Below are 11,746 nucleotides of genomic sequence, written 5' to 3'. Positions count from 1 at the left end.
GCTTCTGAATTTTTGTTTCTATAAAAAAAAATGCCAGGATAAACATTCTTATATATTCATTATTGTGCATTTGTCCAGTTATCTCCCAGGAATAAGTTTCTGAGAGAAGAATGACTGAGTCAAAAACTATCAGCATATTAAATGTTAATGTATATTGCCAAATTGCCCTGCAGAAATGGGGCATCAGGTCCCACTATCCCAGAATTGTACAAGAGAACCCGTTTCTCCACATCTAACCAGTGTTGGTTATTGTCAGTCTTTTCGCCTGTTTTCCAATCTGATAAGTAACAAATAATATGTACTTGTTGTTTTAATTGCATTTCTTTGATTTCAGTGAGATGTTAAATTATTGTTATCAATGCAAATACACTACTAGCAATGATGATTGCTAATGTGCATTGAAAAATATCTCTGCACCAGGTACTTTACTAAGCCCTTTACAGAATTATTTTCTTTAATCCTCACAATAACACCTCAAGGCAGGGAAAATAAGTATCTCTATTTTACAGACAAAAACAAAGGCTTAGAGAGGTTAATTTGCTGAGGGTCATGGAGTTAGTAGTGAATCCAGAACTCGGTCAAGGTAGATCCGTCCCCAAAGCCCACATTGTGCAGCAAGGCATTATCCTTCCATTTATTTCCATACACACACTCACTAATTCTGTGTTTCCTCTATGTATGCTTCCATAGGTAAGTTTTATGTCTTTATGACCTTTGCTCATTTTTTTCAATTGGAGTGCTTATGCTTTTCTTATTAATTACCAATAACTTTTGGATATTAAGAATATTAATTGTCATTTTTAAATCTACCCTTTTCTCTATGAAATGTAATTATACCCAATTTACAACTTTCACTTCTGTTTGTGATTAGTGCAACGATGTGAGTAATGACTTCGATAAGCCCTGAAGCCTGATGTCGTACTCCTCAGGTATAGGTGAGTGCAAGAAGCTTAAGCAAGCAGATGGGGTTAGATTTTGCTGGCAGTGCAGCCAGGGACATTAAGAGGGTTGGATAAAAGTGCACACGGCCGTGGGAATGGGGGAAGAAGTGACAGAGGAAGCTAGCAGACAGGGTTGCACAGCTCTGATTTCCCCTTCTGTAAGCCTCATAGGAAGGGGGTCTCTTTCTCAGTTTTTCTCACCTTGCAGGACTTTTTCTGACACTTTCCCTTACTTCTGCCACCATATCCCAAGAACAGGAGTTTTGTCACACAGTACAGTTTTAGGGCTTCAAAATCTCTTCTTTTCATTCCAAAATTTGAATTAACCCTTTATCAAAGCAAAGATTAAATTTTGACCACAAACCATCTTCCCTAAAACAGGACAGGTGCCAAGGGGGAGATGGGGGATCGGGACCCAGCTTGGGTCCCACCAGGCCCTGACTGGCAGTGTGGCCATAAGGAATTTGTTTTTTCCACTCCCTGGCTTTGGTTTTCTTACTAGCAGAATGGGGATGACACGCCATGTCACAGATGGCTTTGAAATTATATAAGGAAATGTTTACCAAGTGCCAATGCTTGTGTGACTCTGAGTGTTTAGAAGCTGGGCCTCTGCCTCCACCGGTGTCCTTAGAGATGTGCCCAAAGTCCTCTAGGGCTTTCGTTGGAGAAATGTAAAACATTGCTAGGACTCAGCTGCCCTGCTATTAAATTAGCACTTCAGCTGATGTGTCTCCAGGATTGTCCCAAGAGACAAACAGCAGGACAGCAGAACATTTCCTCGCTCCAGTTGGCCTCCTTCTCCTCTGTGTGGACACCAAAGCCCTTCACCTGCTGATCCACAATTCCTTGCCTTGGTGACTATTCTTGAAACGTTCATGGTCCCCAAAGCCTCTATCTTTGGCTTGGATTATACAGGATATAGTTATACTATGGAGTTATAGTATAAATGAAGCAATAACAGGATTCATTCAGAGAAGATTCCCCAGAACGTCAGAACTCATTGGAAGTAATAAAAGAGAAAGGCAATCCTCTTAATTTCCTACAAAGACCAAAACAATCCCTCCTTTGCTGATGCCGGCTGGTGAGTTCCCAGCCATCCCTCTCCACCCCCACCATGCCCCTCCTTTGGCCTTGGGGAGGTTTATTGTCATAGCACCCTTCGTTTGTAGAGCAACGTAGATTGAGAGGAAATGGAGCTATGCGCATGAAGCTCCACTCTTTGCCAAGCACTGTAAACACACCTCATCCTCACAGCAGCCCAATGAGATCCCTATCATCACCTACTTAACAAAAAACGAAGCCAAGATCCAGAAATTTGAACAGTTCCCAAAGCCACATAGCTGGCCAATGACCAACGTGCACCTCCAGCCCGGCGGCATGTGCCTCCAACACCCCCTCCCCCCGCCCCCGTCACCCCACCATGCACTCATCCTTACAAAGCACTTTCACGTGTGTTTCCTTCTTGGTCTGCCCCCAAATCCTTCAAAGTAGCACAGCTCCCTTCCCATTGTCTCCATTTACTGATGTGGGGTTGAAAGAAGCTGCAGAATGGATTCTCACCCTCACCGAGTGGCATGTGGTGCCTCTGGAGCCAGGACTCCAGGCATGGGCCTGCACTCCACCCAGGCAGCCTCCTACAGCCAGGCCCAGGGTGGAGGGCAACCAACTGAGAGCTCCAAAGTCCTCCATTGAAGGAAGACAAAAATACTTACCTTGTTTCTGTGATCAAAAATATTCTACTTAGAAATATGGATATTTCAACAAGATCTAAGTCAACATTGACCAACACACTGGGGAATCCTGACTTCAGTGACCTCGGACCACCAACCCTCCTCACCAAGAAGATCAATTAGCTTCAGCAAGAAGGTACTGCTGTACAGGCCTTCAGCCTCAGCTGGAGGTCATCTCCACAGCTCCTTTTACTTGTAAAAGTTTATCAGTACAACCAGCCCCTGAGGGCCACAGAGTTAGAGGTAAAACCAAGCACAGCTCTGAAGGAGGAAGTATCGAACTGCAGCCAAAACAAATGCTGCCTGAGATGAGGGATTAGAATAAAACTACAAGAAGAGCTGGCACAATAAACACATTTATGCTGCATTATTCAAGGGCATGAGGTATGAAGGGCAGCTCACCTTGGAGAATGCAACAGTCTGGTCAGCTCGCAGCCATTTTAAGCTGCGTTCAATGAGGTGTCATTAAGGCTTTGGAACATTCTTACTGGTATCATAGACTTTCTGAACTCAAAAGGATCTTTGAGATAATCCAGTCCCATCCTCATATCTAAGAGTTGATAGAACTAGTGTCCAAATAAGTTCAGTGGCTTATTCAAAGTTATCTAGCTGGTCAGTAAAAGAAAAGTAACCAGAAGTCAGGTGCAGATCTTCAATAACATCAACACAGATGGTCAAGTCCTCAAAGACACTGTTTATGTGCATATACACAGGCACATGTATACACATGCATATGTGCACACAGACACATACATATGTGATGCAAATGTAAGCACACATGCACATACATACATGCACACACATATACTCACATACACACTTCACTCAGACTCCACACATACTCTTATGTGTGTGCCTTTCTGGGCATCCAAGCAGGATATAACTTGGGTAACTTGGCTAAGCATGCAGCTGACTGAGAGGCACACTGCACTGGGAGGGACCTTGCTTACCATTAGCTTTATATTTATGCCTGTTGTTCCTTAACAGCCAGGTCAATAACAGTACTGACCTAGTGGACCGTACTAGGTTTCCCAAACAACTGTGTGGGAAAAATGTTGACCAAGGGCTCTGAATGGTACCTGGTTGCCTCACAGATTCTCATTCATGTCCTAGATGGGATGTGTCATTTCTTACAAGGCAGGGAACAAATGCAGTGCAAGGAGCAGGGCTTCCGTGGTCAGACCACCCTGGGCCGGGACCTCTACTCTGCTCTTAACTCTGGGCAGCTTGCCCACCCTTGCTTGGCTGTGGCACCCATGTATACCTGAGTTGTTGTCAGGAGTGAATGAGGTGATGGCACTGGCTGCCCGATTCCCAGCAAATATGAAGTGCTCACGAACAGAAAGGCAATCTGGGGTGCAATTTGCATGTCACAGAGAAACACACCAGCCTACCTCTTCTTTTCCAAAAATCCAGGTCTACAGTTTCCTCCCTGAGGGTGAGTTTTGTAATCCTGTAGCACCAGGATGTGTCAGCTGTGGCCTGGAGTCAGAGCTCCATGAACTTCCGTAGAAGGAAAGTTTCTCCAAAAACCCTTCAAAAGTCACCTAATCAGGAAGTCTCTGCAAAGGGATTTGGAACTGACTTGGATGGGTCCTTTCCTGGTAGACACTTGATCTTCACTCTGTTACTCTCCACTTGTTGCTAAATTCCTTTCTAAGCATCTCAAGTCATTTCATCTAGGTCTGCTATCCCCAAGTCCATCACAATGGCCTGGGGAACGGTAATTACTCTTGTCAGCTGAGACAGCATGTTCACCCAGTAGGAACTCAAGAACCTGCTGCCAGCATATCCTTCCTTCCACCCTACCCTAACCGGGAGGTGAGGCCCTGACATTCTTTAAGGGATTCTGCTGAAGTCACAGTTTCCCAGAAGCTCAATTTGATGCCGGGGAGAGGAGTGGGATGATCATCCCCTCCCACATCACATATGCTGGGCAGGAGCTGCTCTTCAGGGGCCAAGTGTGTGAGTCTCTGCCTTGTTTCTCCATCAGGAGAAACAAGGCAGAGACTTCGCAGGATGGCCTGATCCAAGGACAAACTCAGACCCCCTGAGGGTCTCACACACTTGTCATGTGCCTGGTGAAAAAGCTCATTGCCATGGTCAGATCTCAGAGCTAAGAATTTTAGAAGCTAAAGTGGTAGAGAGCCAGGAGAAAGAGCCATGTCAACTGAGGTGAGAAGGTTCCTGCCAGAAAGGGTTAGTGTCAAAAAAACTCTGCACCCATCGCCCTCACTGTTCACACACACACCCTTTGCTGATGTGAAATGGCAAAATGGCTAGATCAGACATTTGGCCTAGACTGAGCATCTTCAGTCTCAAATCACACACACCATGGAAGCAGCCTCTGGTGTGGGCATGTCACACACAGTTCATTGACTTGTTGAGCCTCCCCACAGGAAAAATATAGAAAACTGCCAAGGATTCAGCACCCAACAACATACGGCTCCCAGAAATCACGTTCTTATTCTCTAAAATCTTCATTATTTATTGAGCAATGGTCCTAAGAAGATTTTTTCAGGAAATTAAATTCATATTGAATTTAATCCTGGCTACAATTCTTATTTCACCAGTGAGGAAACAGCTACTGGGAGATGAAGTAGCTTGAGAAGATTACACAGCTAGAAAGAGATAGAAGACTTTAAGAGACCACAAAGCTATAGCAACCAAAACAGCAAGGTACTGGCATAAAAACAGATTCATACACTAATAGAACAAAATAGATAGCCCAAAATTAAATCTCCGCATTTACAGTCAACTGATTTTCAACAAAGATGTCAACAGCACTCACTGGGAAGAGGACAGTCTCTTCAATAAAAGATGCTGGAAAAACTAGATATTTATATGCAGAACAATGAAACCAGATATCTATCTCTCACCACATACAAAAGTCAACTCAAAATGGATTAAAAGTTGAAATGTAAGACATGAAACAATGAAACTACTAGAAAAACAATATGGGGAAAATTCTTCATGACACTGGAGTGGGCAAAGATTGTTTTGGAAAAGACTTCAAAAGCACAGGCAACAAAAGGAAAAACACACAAATGGGATTACATCAAACTAAAAAGTTTCCATACAACAAAGGAAACAGTCAACACAGTGAAGAGACAACCTACAAACTGGAAGAAAGTATTTGAAAACTATGCACCTGACAAGAGATTAATACTCTTAATACACAAGGAACTCATACAACTCAACAGCAAAAATAATCATCATCGTCATCACCCAATTTTAAAATGGGCAAAGGGCCCGAATAGATATTTCCCCGAAGAAGATTTACAAATATCCAGCAGATATGTGACAAAATACTCAACATCATTAATCAGGGAAATGCAAATCAAAACCACAATCATATATTGCCTCACCCCAGTTAGAATGGCTGTTATCAGAGAGACAAAAAGTAACAAATGCTGGGAAGGATGTAGAGAAAAAAGGAACTCTCATACACCATCAGTGGGAATGTAAATTAGTGCAGCCCTTATGGAAAATGGTATGGAGATTCCTCAAAAAATTAAAAATAGAACAATTTTTAAATTTTAATAAAGATTTAAAATATGATCCAACAATCCCACTACTGGGTATCTATGCAAAGGAAAGGAAATCAGCATGTCAAAGAGCTATCTGCACTCTTGTATTCATTGCAGCATTACTCACAATAGCCAAGATTTGGAATCAACCTAGATATTCCTCAATGGATGAATGGATGGAGAAAATGTGATACTGTATCACAGGAACTTGTACAAGTTAACCTGTATTCAGCTGGTTTTATTCTTTTTTATGGCTGAATAGCATTTCATTGCTTACATACAATCCTTAAATGGCCTTTAAAAATAGTAAAAGATAAAGACAATATCGAAAAGGAACTACAATTTGCTGGAATTGCATCAGCGCCAGGGCAAACCCTGCAGCCCTCAAACCGCTATTGTTGAATTCTGCATTCCCCATGGGATCCCGCACTGCTTCCGGTGCCACAGCCAGATCCACACTAAACCCTTAACACGTGGAAATGGAATGCCAGGGAGGGAGCTGCTAAGCAGCACTATTAATGCCAACACTCTCTTCTTTATTCAGCTATCCATATAAATTGAAATCTGTAAAAATGTGAGAAGCTTTCAATTAAACATATGTATGCTGACATTTGTCTCCCCTTCCCCCAATGAGATATCTAACCTCTCTGTGGGAACTACCACGCTTCACTTAGCCCACCTCATTCTAGCCTCAGCCCACCTCATTCTAGCCTCAGCCCACCTCATTCTAGCCTCAGTCCACCTCATTCTAGCCTGAGCCTACTTCTCACCCTAATCTTCCTCATCTGGTTGTAACCTCAGCCCACCTCTCATTCCAGCCTCTGCCGTGACCAGCTCTCTGTAGATGCAGCTCCTCGGCACCTCGACTCCAGCCCTCTCTGATGTCTGCCAGGACCTCTAGGTGCTCACACAAGAGAAATCCAGAAGTACAGGGGTTTAATACCCAATGGACCACCCTTGCCAAAGTGAGATGAAATCATGGAAAAGTCTTCACCCCTCTAGGGAAAAGCAGATAGCTCCTAAATCCATTTCTTAGGGATCCTTGCTTCCCTCCCCTACCTTCCTCCTCCTGCTCCTGACTTCTGCTCCCTGGCATCACTTCCCACATAAACTACCTGCAGCAGCCCCTCTCAGGCTGTGTCTCAGGGAAACCCCAGCCAAGACAAACCATTTCATGCAGTAACATTTAACGACCATCGTTTTAGAATCAACAAACGGGACATGGCATCTTACAAAAGATGTTTCTATACCATTTCTCCTCCAGGGAGGCAGACAGGTGGGAAGACCCAGACAGAACACTGAATTGTACAGAATTCCAGAGCATCTCATTAGTTCGTGTAATTAGTCAGAGAATTTCCAGTAAGGCTATTCCCACAATCGGGGCTGGACGGCTACTGTACTTCTTCATGATGGTGAAAAAAAGTCGAGTTTTACTTCCCTTAAGAGAGTGAGACAAAGAAGCAAAGAAAATCAGGTCTCGTGTGGCAGTATGCCAAGGCCTAGCCACATCAATTCTGAGAGGTTGTCACCACACCTGAGCTTAGATGGCTGAAGTAACTTTTAAAACATAGTTTCCAGAAAGTTGAGATGAAAAATCCCACACTAAACAAATATTTTAACTTGGAGAGAAAAAAGATTGCCCTCTAAGATGTACCTGGAGTGCGTGGAGGAAGGAATACCAATACCACAATATTCCAAAAACAAATAACACAGAGCTTGAGAAACCAACATTGTGCTTTACCAAATAGACAAAAGATCTTGGCAGCATTCCAGAAGGACAAGGGGTACCTGTAGCTTAGTATGAGGAACCAGACAGACTGCCCGCACAGCTCAGAGCCACTTACAGGAGTATGCCTACACCTGCCCGCACAGCTCGGAGCCACTTACAGGAGTATGCCTACACACACGACTTACTGAGCGGCCCAATGAAGACATGCCAACATACAGGTTGGTTCTTCTGCACAGGTGTGGTGAGTGGGGAGACTGAAGAGACCTTTCCCACCGTGTTTCAGGCATGGGGCACAGGTGTGACACCATCCGGAGACTGAAGCAAGGAACCCAGCTAAATGACCTTCTCCAAGCCCTGAATCTTCTGAGCCCAAGTTTCTACATCTTACAAAATTAGGCTGATGATATCAAAGAAACATCCTAAGGAAAGAGATGTGAAAGGGCATTAGAGAAAGTGCTTTGTAGGAATAAATAATCCCATGCTTACTAGTACGAGAGCTGGGACAGACACTCACATTTGCTTGGAAAATCCTGTGTTCCTAAAGCAGCCCCATAAACTAGCATGAAAGGAAATACTTAAGTAAATTTAGACTACAAACAGCTTGTACATACCCTTAAGCACTACAAAAGCAGCCCTGTCCCATGACGAATATGCAAAGCCATTCTTGTTTAACTGAAGGCGATCCAAGGGTGCCTTCTCTCATGGCAGTACCACTTGAGCCCAACTTTAGCTGCAGCATAACCTTGAAAGTCACACATGGATTAATATAATTGAGGCTGGCCTCCTGCCAACTGGTAAAAATTGGCCAACTTTTTTTTGAGCAAGTTAAAAAAAATCTACTTTGTGTTTGAGCTCCAATGTGTCATTGTAATTGATATTTTGAAAACAAGTGCATAGCTAGAAATAATAGTGCCATTTGTGTGGTCTAGAAAGTGAACCTAGCTAAAGCCCAGTGTCTGATAAACTAGCAAATTAAAAGCATGCGTTGATCCAGTTATGGAGCATCAGTAGCTGCTAAGATTACAAAAAGAGAGACAATACGGGCTCCTTTCGTGATGGAAAAGCAAACAATACCTTTAACATAGTTTTATTTAAAAAATCTGATCTGAATATGATCAAGGTTCTAAATGCAATTACCAATTAACAGGAAATGTATGTGGAGGAATATGTTAAAAGACATCATGGGGATGCAATCAGTAAAATCCAGAATGTTGGAAACTGTACAAACATTTCAGGTTTTATTCAACAAAAGAGGATGGAAATAAAAAGAGAGAGAGTGAAAGGTAAAGGATTGACTTAATTACTTAGTAAATAAAGGTAGAAAGACACACTGACTAATATAAACATGCATACTTTATTTGAGTCCTGATTCAAAATGCATAAATGGTTTTTGAAATGTGTGACTTTGATTCTTGACCATGAAGAAGACACTGGTATAGAATTTTCTTCCCTCCAAAACAAAAAGATAATTATACAAAAATGTTTAAAAACATCTTTTTCAGACACAGGATGTCAAACAATGTAAGACTGTGATCCTAGAACAGAAAGCAAAGCAGCTGAGTTTTACAATTGCCCTGGATTTCTGCCTGAGAGCAACTTTTAAACCGCATGAAAGGGACAGGGGAGGCCAGGAAAAGCATCACAATCTCCCTGAGTTGAAGAGAAACAGATTAGGGTTTGGAGAGGCTGATCCAGCTGGAAATGGTAGAGCCAAGTGCAGAGACAAGTGAATTGTGCAAAGAAAGAGTTACAGAGATCTACACAGGTGGGCCCTTGAGTCATTGGCTGCATATTAATCTGTACATTCAGAGCGGGGAGATCCACAAGGCTAGACAAAGAACTGAGAACTATAATCAAAACCATTCCCAGACTTGCACAAGGCTGAGAGGCATGCAAATTCTAATCAGCCAGAGCAGACACACCTTCTTGAATACTCAGAGCAATACGTAGAGATTTCACAAGGATCATATCTCAGTATTAGAGCTAACTTAGCCGTAAAGAACAGACTATTCTAGAATTGTTCTAAAAAGGCTTTAAAGCAAGTCTAGTAAAGATTAATCAGTACACATATAACTTACCTGTCTGCCAGAACAAATTTCAAAATTTTTTAAGGAAGACAACTGTATCTAAATACTCAACAGTAGAAACTCATGATGTCCTGCATCCAATAAAAAATTACTAGACATGCAAAAAGTCACCAAATTATGACCCACAGCAAAAGGAAAAATCAGTCAAAAGAAACAGATTTAACAGAGAGGCTGGGAACAGCAGAAAATAATTTTTTAAAAGCTATTATGAATATATTTAACTTTTTAAAAGAAAACATGAATACACTGAAGAGACAAATGAAAAATATTAAAAAGACTAAAATGGAAATTCTTTTTTTTTTTTTTTTTTGAGATAGAGTCTCAATCTGTCGCCCAGGCTGGAGTGTAGTGGTGCGATCTCGACTCAGTGCAACCTCCGCCCCCCAGGTTCAAGCGATTCTTCTGCCTCAGCCTCCTGAGTAGCTAGGATTACAGGCGTGTGCCACCACACCTGGCTAATTTTTGTATTTTTAGTAGAGATGGGGTTTCACTAGGGGGTTCCTGGTCAGGAGTTTGATCTGCCCACCTCAGCCTCCCAAAGTGCTGGGATTACAGGTGTGAGCCACCACGCCTGGCCTAAAATGGAAATTCTAGAAAAGAAAAATACAAATTCTGCAGGGAAAAATTCACTGTATAATCATAACAGTGGATCAAATGGTACAAAAGTAAGATCAGTGAACACAAAGACACTATAGTAGAAAACATTCAGCTAATGAGCAGAGAGGAAAAAAGACAGAAGCAAAAACAGAAACTCAGCAGCCTGTGGCGCGACATCCATTAGTCAAACATACACGCAACCGGGGCCCAGGAAGGCAGAGAGGAGGTGGCAAAAACAAAAATTTTTTGATGAAATCGTGACTGAAAATTTGCCATTTCTGATACAAACAATAAACCCACAGATCCAAGAAGCTCAGTGATATCCAAGATAGATAAACACAAATAACAACATAATCAAATTGCTAAAAATTATTTATAAGCAGGAAAACTTTTAAGTGGCTATATATAAAAATATAAAATAATATAGCATATTACATATGTATATGTATACACGCACACACATACATGTATATTTGTGATATATAATGTAACAAAAAGCGGATTCACTGCTGCCTGGGGCTAAGAATGGGGTGGGGAGATGGAATTGTCTATAGGAAGATGAGGCAGCTTTTTGTAGAATCAAAATATCCTCTTTGATTATGATGGTGGTTATAGGAGTGTATGCCCTTGTCAAAGCTCATTTAAATGTACTGTTAAAATAGGTAGATCTTATTGTATGTAAAACATACCTTAATAAAATTGATTTTTAAACCATCTAACATTTTTGGAATAAGTAACAATTTGAACATGCACTGAGTATCTGGTGACATTAAAAAATTACTGTTAATTTTATAGGTATGAATATGTTATTGTCGTTATGTTTGTTTTTCAGGATTCTTATTGTGAGAAGTTCATAGCAAAAAATTTACAGATAAAATTATATGATGTCCGATATTGGTCTTTTAAAAATGTAGGCAATAGGGGAAAGGGAAGATAAAGCAATGTTGGCCATCAGTTGATAATTGTTGAAGCTGGATATTGAGCACACAGGAACCCATTACACTATTATATCTACTTTTTTTTTTTTTTTTTTTTTGAGAAACTCATCAGTTTAATTAGATACTATTTGTCAATTTTGGCTTTTGTTGCCATTGCTTTTAAGGTCCACCCCTTCTTCTTTTTTTTTTTTTTT

Source organism: Colobus angolensis, unplaced genomic scaffold (genome assembly GCF_000951035.1).
Source record: "Colobus angolensis palliatus isolate OR3802 unplaced genomic scaffold, Cang.pa_1.0 Scaffold396, whole genome shotgun sequence".
Taxonomy (NCBI): domain Eukaryota; kingdom Metazoa; phylum Chordata; class Mammalia; order Primates; family Cercopithecidae; genus Colobus; species Colobus angolensis.
This window is presented reverse-complemented; position numbering follows the sequence as displayed.